Below are 10,175 nucleotides of genomic sequence, written 5' to 3'. Positions count from 1 at the left end.
CCATTAGATGGTGAACTACGTGTGACATCATAATGTCATAAACTTTCTTTCTGTTGACTCATGGAAGCAGCTGATTGTACTATTTTCAGATATAAGATTTGAGATCATGGACATCATGAAAAATTGCTTTTATTTAGACTAACAAAGTCCAGTGCTACTCCCATGAGACAGAGTACATCCATGCAAACATGCATACACTACAATTATTATAATTTTATTATAATTTTTGTGGATTCATTATTTAATCTTTTGGATTTGAGATGTGATTTATGTTCAAATTCTACATCTAGTCTTTTAAGTGTCATATTATTTCCTGGTGCCTCCATGTTATCTTTGGTTTTAGTCCTTGGTTTATTGTTAGGTGATGTTCTCTTTTCTGTCCTTTCTGTCTCCTGTGTGAAGTGTGCTTTTTCATTGTTTGTTTGTGAAGGCTGAATTTTAAGTTTACATTCTGGCTCCAGAGTCCTGCACTGGGGTCCTAATCCTGCCTGACACACAGCAAACCATAAGATACATTCAACTTGGTGCTTAATTGAACTATTAAATTTGTTGTGGGATTTGTATATCCATTCATTTATCCTTTTCAGGGTCGTGGGGGGCGCTGGTGCCTATCCCAGCTGTCACAGGGCGAAAGGCGGGGTTCACCTTGGGCAGGTCGTCAGTCTGTCGCAGGACCAACACACAGGGACAGACAACCATTTGCATTCACATTCACTCACAGATTCACACCTATGGGCAATTTATATTAATCAATTAGCCTATCCCCACTAACTGCATGTCTTTGTGGGAGGAAGCCGGAGCACCCGGTGAGAACCCACGCAAACACAGACAGAACATACAAACTCCACACAGAAAGACCCGGCCTGATGGGGAATTGAACTCGGGACAGGCAACAGTGCTAACCACCGTGCCACCGTGCTGCCCAGGGTTTGTAACCGTTTTTGTAAACATAACATAAATGCTGGCACTCAGTGCTCTCGGCAATGTTTATGTAAATTTTGATCAAGATTGATCCACTAATTGGGAGAAGATACGAGACAGACATGATTATTATAGCATGATTTCCTTCAGGTGTTTATGACTCTGTGCACTGAGTACAAAGCTAGTTACAAAGCTGTATGGGCTGAATATAAAACATATTCCTTCAGCAGGGAATCTGTAATATAAATAAAGCATAAACAAAAAAGGAAAGAAAACTGGTGAAAATACGGCACTATTATGTGATTTTAATCTGAACTTCCTTCTCTGGACTTCTGCTGATTGTGTATGTCCAAAGTTTTTCTTCCAGTGGTGAACTGTACAGATATTACAACAGTGGGTGTGTGAATATCTGTACCTGTTACTTGGTGATGTTAGTTTGCATGTGGACTCAAAGATTTATCGTTACAAATTTGTAACACTACATTTTGTATGACCTGGTGCAGTCATTCACTGAGGACTCAGTGACAACAGTATGAATGTATCTCTGTCACGGCTGCCGGGGTAAGCCGCGTGTGTTTGTGGAGAAAAGGACCCAAAACTGCAAAGGCTGTGATGCGAGTGATCGTTTATTTACAAAGCGGCAAAAACAGAAAACGAGGAGTAAAAAACTACCAAAACCTAGACTGGGAAACATGACACCCGAGCTCACACACAAGACGAGACGCAGAGAGAAGGGCCGAACACAGACGAACCCACACTCAGCACAGAGCAACACCCACTATTCATATACACACACAAGGTAATTAGGAAACGACAAACAGGAGGGAAGCACAGTGAAGTTACATATGGATCTACAAAATAAAACAGGAAGTTCCCAGACAGTTTAACATAATACAAAACCAGAATAAAACTTGAACATGAGAAAACAATGATAATAATAATAGTAATAGTAACCCAGGACCATGACAATCTATTCTGTATCTGATAAAGAAAAGTCAGGCTTCTTATCTGTTATGTGTAGTGATGAACAAAAACAAACTGATCTATTATTTTGACCAGATACTTTAAAAACATGTTTTTTAGATCTTTCCATGAATCTTACATTTACCAATTTGCCTTTTGAAGCAATAAAGCTGTTTACTGTATAGTTATCTGCAGCAATGAACTTCCTCATTCAGTTTCACCTTATTTCTAGTCACTGAAATGTTTTCAATATACAGTTATCAAGATACATATTCAAGTAGAGCAGTTAGTGTGCAGTAAAATAATATTTGTTCCATCCTGTTTCACAGTTAAATGCAGTGAAGTACAAGTCAAAGCATTTGTTGGACACATAAAAACAGGAAATATTTGTGACTGGCTGTTTATGGGGAGATGCTGTGGTTTAGACTTGGTACTTCCAGATTTGTTTTCCTTGTGGTCCTTCTGCATGGCATCAGTCTTTGTGAGAAGACTCATCCGAACTCTACAGTTGTTAGCAGAGATTTTTGATTTCCATGCTGATGTGAGCTTTACCCGCAAAACGAAGTCTCTTGTTTCTTGTTGTAATTTGGCGTTGCATAAATAAAAGCAGCAGGAATAAATAGCAAACAGGACAAATATAAACAATCAAGGCTCTGGCATTTGTAATTGGTGAGGACTTGGATGAGGGAGCCCTCTATCCTACTCCTGTAGGGCTCCTTGGCCTTTGATCACCGTCCTCAGGTTGGCTCTAGCGATGCTGTACAAAGAGCTGAGTTATAGGTTCTGATCAGAGCTGAGTCTTCACTGGTCATCCGAGGTTTCTGGTTGGGAAAACCTGGATGGTTTTGGACACTGTCACATTTTCTGCGCAGCACTTAATGTAGAAAAGGACAGACTGAGTGGAGCTCTCCAGGTCCTGCTGTTCAAAGATGGACCACCCTGCCAGATCAAAACATTCCTGTAGTTGGAGGAGAGCATCATCAGGTCACGTTTTAATAACCCGGGTGCTTGGAAGGGTCTTTTTCCTGAGGAGGGTGTAGGCAGAAATGAGAAGCAGAGTGAGGTGGTCAGGTTGTCCTAGGTGGGGGACGGGTGTCGCTCTGTAGGCATGCTTGATGTTACTGTGCACACGGTCCAGTGTCCCCCCTAGTAGGACACTTAACATGCTGGTGTAATTTGAGGAGTACAGATTTCAAACTTGCCTTATTAACATCAACAATATGGACGCCCTCCAGGTGCTCGCTCCTTTTTACTGATATAACTACCTTCCAACAGTAGCTGGTACTTGAATCTAGTACATCTGATGTATGCTTTATGCAGATCGTCTTAAGAAAGGACAGTAACTGAAGTGGGATGAAAGCTGGAACATTCATGGAGGGGAAGGATGGAGTGACTGAAGAAACATACAGGAACATCTTAGAACCTGTCTTAGAGTAGTTGGTCTATAAGGCACATTTTTTGTGTCTTTCTTTCACTCCAGCTAACAGTAATATTGGATTTTAAAACATCTTTTTTAAAAATTGGGCTGGGTCTTCTCCACCCTCTGTTTTAATGCCCAGTGGATTATTTCTTTCTCTCTCTGGAAATAATCCAAATGCTTATTAGTGGGTTTTTCTTCCCCCAAGGTAGGAGAGTAGATGAATTTGTCCTCAAATTCAGGCTTTAAACTGCTGTCTCTCATCTGTCCACATGTTCAATGACAATGCTTGAACTAAAACTACAACAGGAGGAGGAGGAGACTCAGTTCAGCTTTTAAAACACTGAAGACGTCTGAAGCATTTCAACAAAGCGGCAGTTAGCAGGCGAGTATGAATCCTGATTCTTTTGTTGTTTATGTTTCCTGTAGGTAAAAAAAATACTAACAACAGCAGCAAGAAGCACAGCACAAACAAACAGACCAACTATTAGTCCAACAGATCCGTGCTCTGTGTGTCCTCCTGTCTGACCTGCAGTGAGAAACAGGTGTGAGGTGTGAGACTGCGATTTTTTTACTTGCTTATTGGAAATAGGGAAACTGTTATATTTGCAAGTGCATCTTATTAGATTATGTAACAGTTTTAATAGCTTGTAAATCTAGACGAGGGAATAAATGGAATAAAACATGGACCTAATAAAAACATCCGTCTACTTGTGTCTACTAATCAAAGCTAAATCAGTCGTGTCTTTCTTTGAACAAGGTTCAGTGTGTTCTCATGAAAGTGTCTTCATGCTGCAAAAACACTCCCTGATGTTTCACCCTTTCTACTTCTGTGTGAGCAACTAAAGATGCAGCTCCACCTTCTCTGGGGAAACCCTGCCACCCTCACTCTAAACAGCTGCAGCAGATGTTGGGGGGTGAGCCTGGGTCTGCTGGAGGTTTCTTCCCAGTTTCGCTATGTGCTTGCTGCTAAGGGATTGTCAAGTGTGGCATTTTGTCCAGGCCTCACTTTGACCTCTGTGTGATCAGAACAGAAAATTCAGTGTTTAGTCTGAACTCCAGGAATAATGATAGGAAACACCACAGAAAACAATGAAAGAAATGCTAAAAAAAAAATGTAAAATTAATATTTGAATTAATTGAATTAATTAATAGTTTTTCTGCTTTTCTGATCAAGTAATGATCAGGTTTAAACTGTTAGGAAACACATTTACTGAACATGGCATGTTGTGTAACGTGCCGGAAAGGCGAGACCTGAAGAGAAAACTGTTACATTAATGTTTGTAGTAATGCCAACTGATGATTAGACAACAGACAGTTGTGTTTTTACTAGTAACAGGAAAAGTGAGGCTTTAAAAACATTCAAAGCATTTGTGCCCAAATTGTATCGAGGCTTTGAAACAATCTGAAACCATCTCCACATCGAACGGCTGCACAATTTGGCTTTCACCACATCTTAAATGCTGTGACACAGAAGAAACCTGCAAAATTACAAACAAAGCTTTTTATTGTACCAGACTCTCAATGATTATGAAAACACAGGTTTTAGAGACATTCCTACAATATTAAAAACGGCGATCCGTGACAATCAGTCGGCCTCATTTTTTGCTCCCAGCCTGAAACCTATAGATGTCTTTAGTTTATTTTTAACTTTTCCAGGCGTTCGTGTCATCAGGTTTGTTCTACATACTGAAAACGCTACGTCCAGATGAACAGAATCAACTTTTGGAGATTTACTTAGTTGGATGGTTGAGCATGCATCAAGACATTCTATAATTAATGTGATTTATTTTTGTGTTGTTGATACTTGTGAGGTTATGTCAGTGACAGGACTGCACTGTCTGCACCGATGTCCTCTGTGTGTGTTTCAGACAGGGGAGATGTCAGTTATGGATGACATCATCATCAAAGACTAGATAACAGTCAAAGACTACAGAGGTACAGCTGTTGATCTTTTAGTACAAAGATGAAAAATCTGTTAATCAGAATTGAACTTTTCCTTTATTATGAACAGGAAGTGAGAAAGGAAAAAAAGTTAAAACAAAAAAACTCAAGTTCAAAGTGTGAGAGTAGAAAAAAAGTGTGCACACATCCTCATTCCAGTAAAATGAGGATGTGAGCTTATCCACAGCCGGGTCAGTGGGCAGCAGCCTAAACACAGACCAGACCTCCCTCTCCCAGGCCGCCTCCTCCAGCCTTTCCAAGGGAAACGGCGTTTCCAGCCAGCTGAGACATATAATCTCTTCAGCGTTTCCTGGTTCTGCCCTGGGGACTCCTCCTCTTTCTCCATCAGGGTTCAGAGTGAGCGCAGCAGTATTTAGATTTCACTCCGAGCCAAGTTGTGGTTCAAACGTATCAGAAACAACGCTGCTCGTCTCTGCAGATGCTGTGTGATACTTGTCATGTACTGTTCATGCAGCAGCAGAAAATGTGTCCAAAGTTCAATATTTATGTGACCCAAACACAGAAAGTTATAACTGTCCTCACAAACCTCATCCAACCACTGAGGGCCAGAAAGTTCAAATGGAGAGATATTTTTCTTTCTTTTATAAAGAAGCAGAAGAAGAAGATGGTGCCAATAAAATTTAATTTATCTTTCATACTTAAAAGAAAATTCTTCACCAGTTTTTTCAGAATAAAAACATGACCCAGACATAATTTATACATAAACAATAATAATGTTATGTAACTAAAATGTAGATGTAATCCATGTTATTTTAATGTGTTCGTTCACAGTTTGGAGGAGAATGAATCACTGATTATGAATGTGATGTTTGCCTGTAAGCTTTTACAGCTGTCTGTGTCACTGGGAGATACAAAGGACATTAATATCTGTCACTGCAGTGTGTAGGGAAAGTCCGCAGCTCTCTCACTGCCGACCAAGAATAAACCATGGTGTGGTGCTGCCCTCTACTGGCACTAAAGTGCAACAGCAGGTCCTCCAACTGAGTGCACCACTGAAACTTTAATGTCTCCACTTTATGACAGAGCAGCAGCTGTTTTGTATCTGAGGAAACTTAACAGGAACTTCATAAAATGTCTCCTGTAAATACTTTTTTAGCAGGTTTGTTCACGCCTGGTCTTCACAGTCTCACATCCAGGTAGGGGAGACCGGGGATAGTTGTGACGTGAGTCAGTTGTAACACTTCCAATTTCTCCAATCAGGGCTAAGTTTCAAATGATGTGATTCATCCTGTGCATGCCCAATTCAGTTCTTCTATCACATGTGAAAAATCAGCACATTTTGTCAAACACAGAGAATTTAACACGAAAAAAAGTAATTTGTATGCCAAAAAGTAAGTTTTTCTACTTTATTTCCATTTCTAATAGCATTATCTGCTTTGCAGTTAAACTCATCAAACTTAAATTATGTTATTTGTATGTCTATGGGGATATATTCTGTGTAGGTCTTTAGTGCTAATGTTTTAGCCGTTGGCTGTAATGTTAGCTAGTTCATGGCTATAGGAGTCTGGGTCAGTTGTAACAGCAACAGTCTGGGTTAGTTGTAACAATAATGCAGATGTTACAACTTACCACACTATTACTTTAACTTATATTAAACAAGTTGGGGCAACGACATCAGCAGAGAGAGGTTCACTGGTCACCTTTGTATATGAGGTTAATGCCATTAGCAACACAATTCCTCCACTGTTTGTGTTCCCACACATACATTATGCAGACCACTGTGTCAGAGATGGACCAGTAGGAAGTATTGGTAGTGGAAATAAATCAGGATGGGTGCAAGAAACAGATTTCCTCGTCTTTCTGAAGCACTTTGCAAACCACACCAAGGTAAGCCGTGATAAAAAGTAATGGAATTGCGATGCTGGTGCACAACTACATTTTTTCAGCTTCATTTTTATGTTCAAAAGTTGGTGCAAGAGTTGTAGGTTATAATGCCCACTGAGCCAATGAGGCCAAACTCAAGGAAGACCAACCAAAATTAATGAAATATTCAGTTGCAGAAAATTCCATTATTTGTCTTTTTGGGGGGGTTGGAATATGTTCAAAAGCTAGATTTCTGCATTCTGTCACACACACACACACACACACACACACACACACAGCTACATAAATGGCTCTAAGTGCATTCATGTGTTGAATAAACAGAGATTACATGTTAAGATTTTGTCAGTACCCTTATTTCATTGTGTTACATTTCACCCCAGGATATGTTACAACTAACCCAGACTATGGGGTTAATAATGTTACAACTATCCCCAGTCTCCCCTACTAACCAGGTCCAACTTGCTCAGTTTCTGACATCACTCAGGATCAGAAGTCCTCAGCTCTCTACAACAGTCCTGACCTGCATCTGAGCCTGTGATAAGCAGCTGCTGGTAAACCAACCAGAGAAAGTGGAGTTTAACAAGGAGGAGAACAAAGACACACCAGGGGCTGAAGGCACAGTTGTTATGTGAGGATAATGTCCAAAGTGGTGCCAATGGTAAAAGTAGAAAGTGGAGCTGAAATACCCAAACTGGAAGAGTGACTCCTTCAGCTCAGACTTAGGCTACGTTCACAGTACAGGCCTTAATGCTCAATTCCAATTTTTTGATCAAATCCGATTTTTTTGTCTTGTTGTTCACACTACAAATAAAATGCGACAGCAAACGCCCTCTAGTGTGAGCCCTCAAAGCAGCCTGTGGCCTTGTTATTTACGTAATAATGTAAATAACCTAATAATTATCCTTATTGCTGTTTTAGAGGAGCGGTGCTTCAAAGGATAGTTACAGATTTCTGTCAGAATCTGCAGATTATACAGTACAAATAAAATGTCCACATTTCTCCAGCTTTGTCTTCCCAACAGTTTCACTAACATCTACACTGGATGGCCCCGAAGCGTTCGCGATGTCTTCTCCGGCGCTGATAATTGGCGTCTGTCTTGTGTAAGTGACGTAAAAGACGGATTTAATGCGACTTGACCGTTCACCAGTAGCGGTTTTTGATACGGGCGACACGGACGGTTGCCCGGGGCGGCATCGTGGGGGCGGCAAAAAAATAAATACAAAATTGCTCGTACTCATGCTGCCACCGACGTCATGCCAGCGCATACTGGGAATGGCACCGATCGGTTTTCTATCGCCCATTTGCTGGGAGTAAGGGCGCCCTCCATTTGCGAGGTGCGCCTGCTGCTTGTGGCACAGGGAGGAGAGGGCGGGGCGGCGGGGGATTCTCTGGCTGGCTGGAGCAGCATCTAATAACCAACTCGCAAAATAAAACAAAATAAAAACAAACCAACAAACACGAAAACACCAGACATTATGATACAGACTTATAATTTGCACCGATGTTTTTTCGAAATTCTGTACGCGAAAAGTGAGCGCGAGAGCCCTCGGTGCGCCTGCTCGCTGAAGTCAAAGTAAACTTTATTGCCATCTCCGCTACATACAGTCCAGTATATAGAGAGAGGACGAGGCTCCTGTTACAGCAGTGCAAGTAAACGAACAATAAATATAAGAAGAGTAAGAAAATAAATATACACTTTAGGATTTGGGGTAAAGGGATCAATAACAATTTAAAATTTATAATTTACAGTTTTAAGATTTAAAGTCTCACACACAACCTGTCGAAAGGGGAGGGGGACATGCTGCTTCCAAATAGAGCACATGTCATTCATCATGTTGTAAATCGAAGCCCATTATGTATTCATGATTTGAATCCTGGGTTGTGCGAAATCCCAGAAATAAACCCTAGACAAAGTGAATCTGTGAACTAAGGTGTAGGTCTATTAGGTTATGTTGTGGTGATCCTCGAGTTGGGGGTGGGTGTTTATAGTGGAGTGCAAAATTAAAACCAATGGAAGATGGACAAGAAAAGTTCAGAGCCATCAGGTGCTCAGTTTAGAAAAAAGAGAAAAGAAGAGGAGGAGAAATGAGCAAAAGATACAGGTAAGCAGATGTGTGATTGCATAATGGCAGGTCATCCTGAACCAAGAATCAGAATACTTTATTAATCCCTAAGGAAATGATGTGGGTTACAGTTGCTCCAAGAAGAAATGGTAAAAATAGTAACAGTAACAGACTAAACTCCAAACATGTTACAGATTTTACACATTTAAGAAATAGCACTAATATATACAGATCACTCAATTATAAATATCAAGGATTAACAGAGGCGATTATAAATAAATATTAAGAAGATTGACAAGAATATTACAGAGTAATAAAGAGCGTGTATAAAAAGGGTGTAACTACTGCAGTGTTCACAGTGTGTTAGATGGAGGAGTTGTACAGGGAGAAGGCCACAGCCAGGAATGATTTCCTGTGTTGGTCATTTGTGCTTTTTGGTAATCTCAGTCTCTCACTGAATGTGCTTATGTGAAGCCAGCATGTCATGGAGTGGGTGGGAGGTATTATCCAACATTGTCTTTATCTTGGACAACATCGACCTCTCAGACACCACCCTAGCGGAGTCCAGCTCCATCCCCACAACATTGCTGGCCTTGTGGATCAGTTAATTTAGTCTGTAGGCATCTGTGACCCTCAACATTAATTAATAACATTAATTAGTAGGGATAGTGAAAACGTCTCTTTACGATTGTTAGTCACTTGGCTATGATAGTAAACAGTCAGTGTTGGGGAGTAGCGGAATACATGTACCGCCGTTACGTATTTAAAATACAAAATATGAGTAACTGTATTCCGTTACAGTTACCGTTTAAAAGGGGGGTATTCAGAATACAGTTACTTAGTTGAAATAAAGGGATTACACGCGGTCTTTTCCTGTTTCATATGTTAGGCTAGCCCCTCTCTATTTTTGGTAATTCCGGTGGAAACCCAAACAAAACACGCATTAAGAGGTTCAAATGCTTGTGTCTCAATTTCGCGTCTCATAATGACGTGAAGAAATATTTTTAAAAATTATTTAATAT

This window comes from Oreochromis niloticus, unplaced genomic scaffold (assembly GCF_001858045.2).
Source record: "Oreochromis niloticus isolate F11D_XX unplaced genomic scaffold, O_niloticus_UMD_NMBU tig00001593_pilon, whole genome shotgun sequence".
Classification (NCBI taxonomy): domain Eukaryota; kingdom Metazoa; phylum Chordata; class Actinopteri; order Cichliformes; family Cichlidae; genus Oreochromis; species Oreochromis niloticus.
This window is presented reverse-complemented; position numbering follows the sequence as displayed.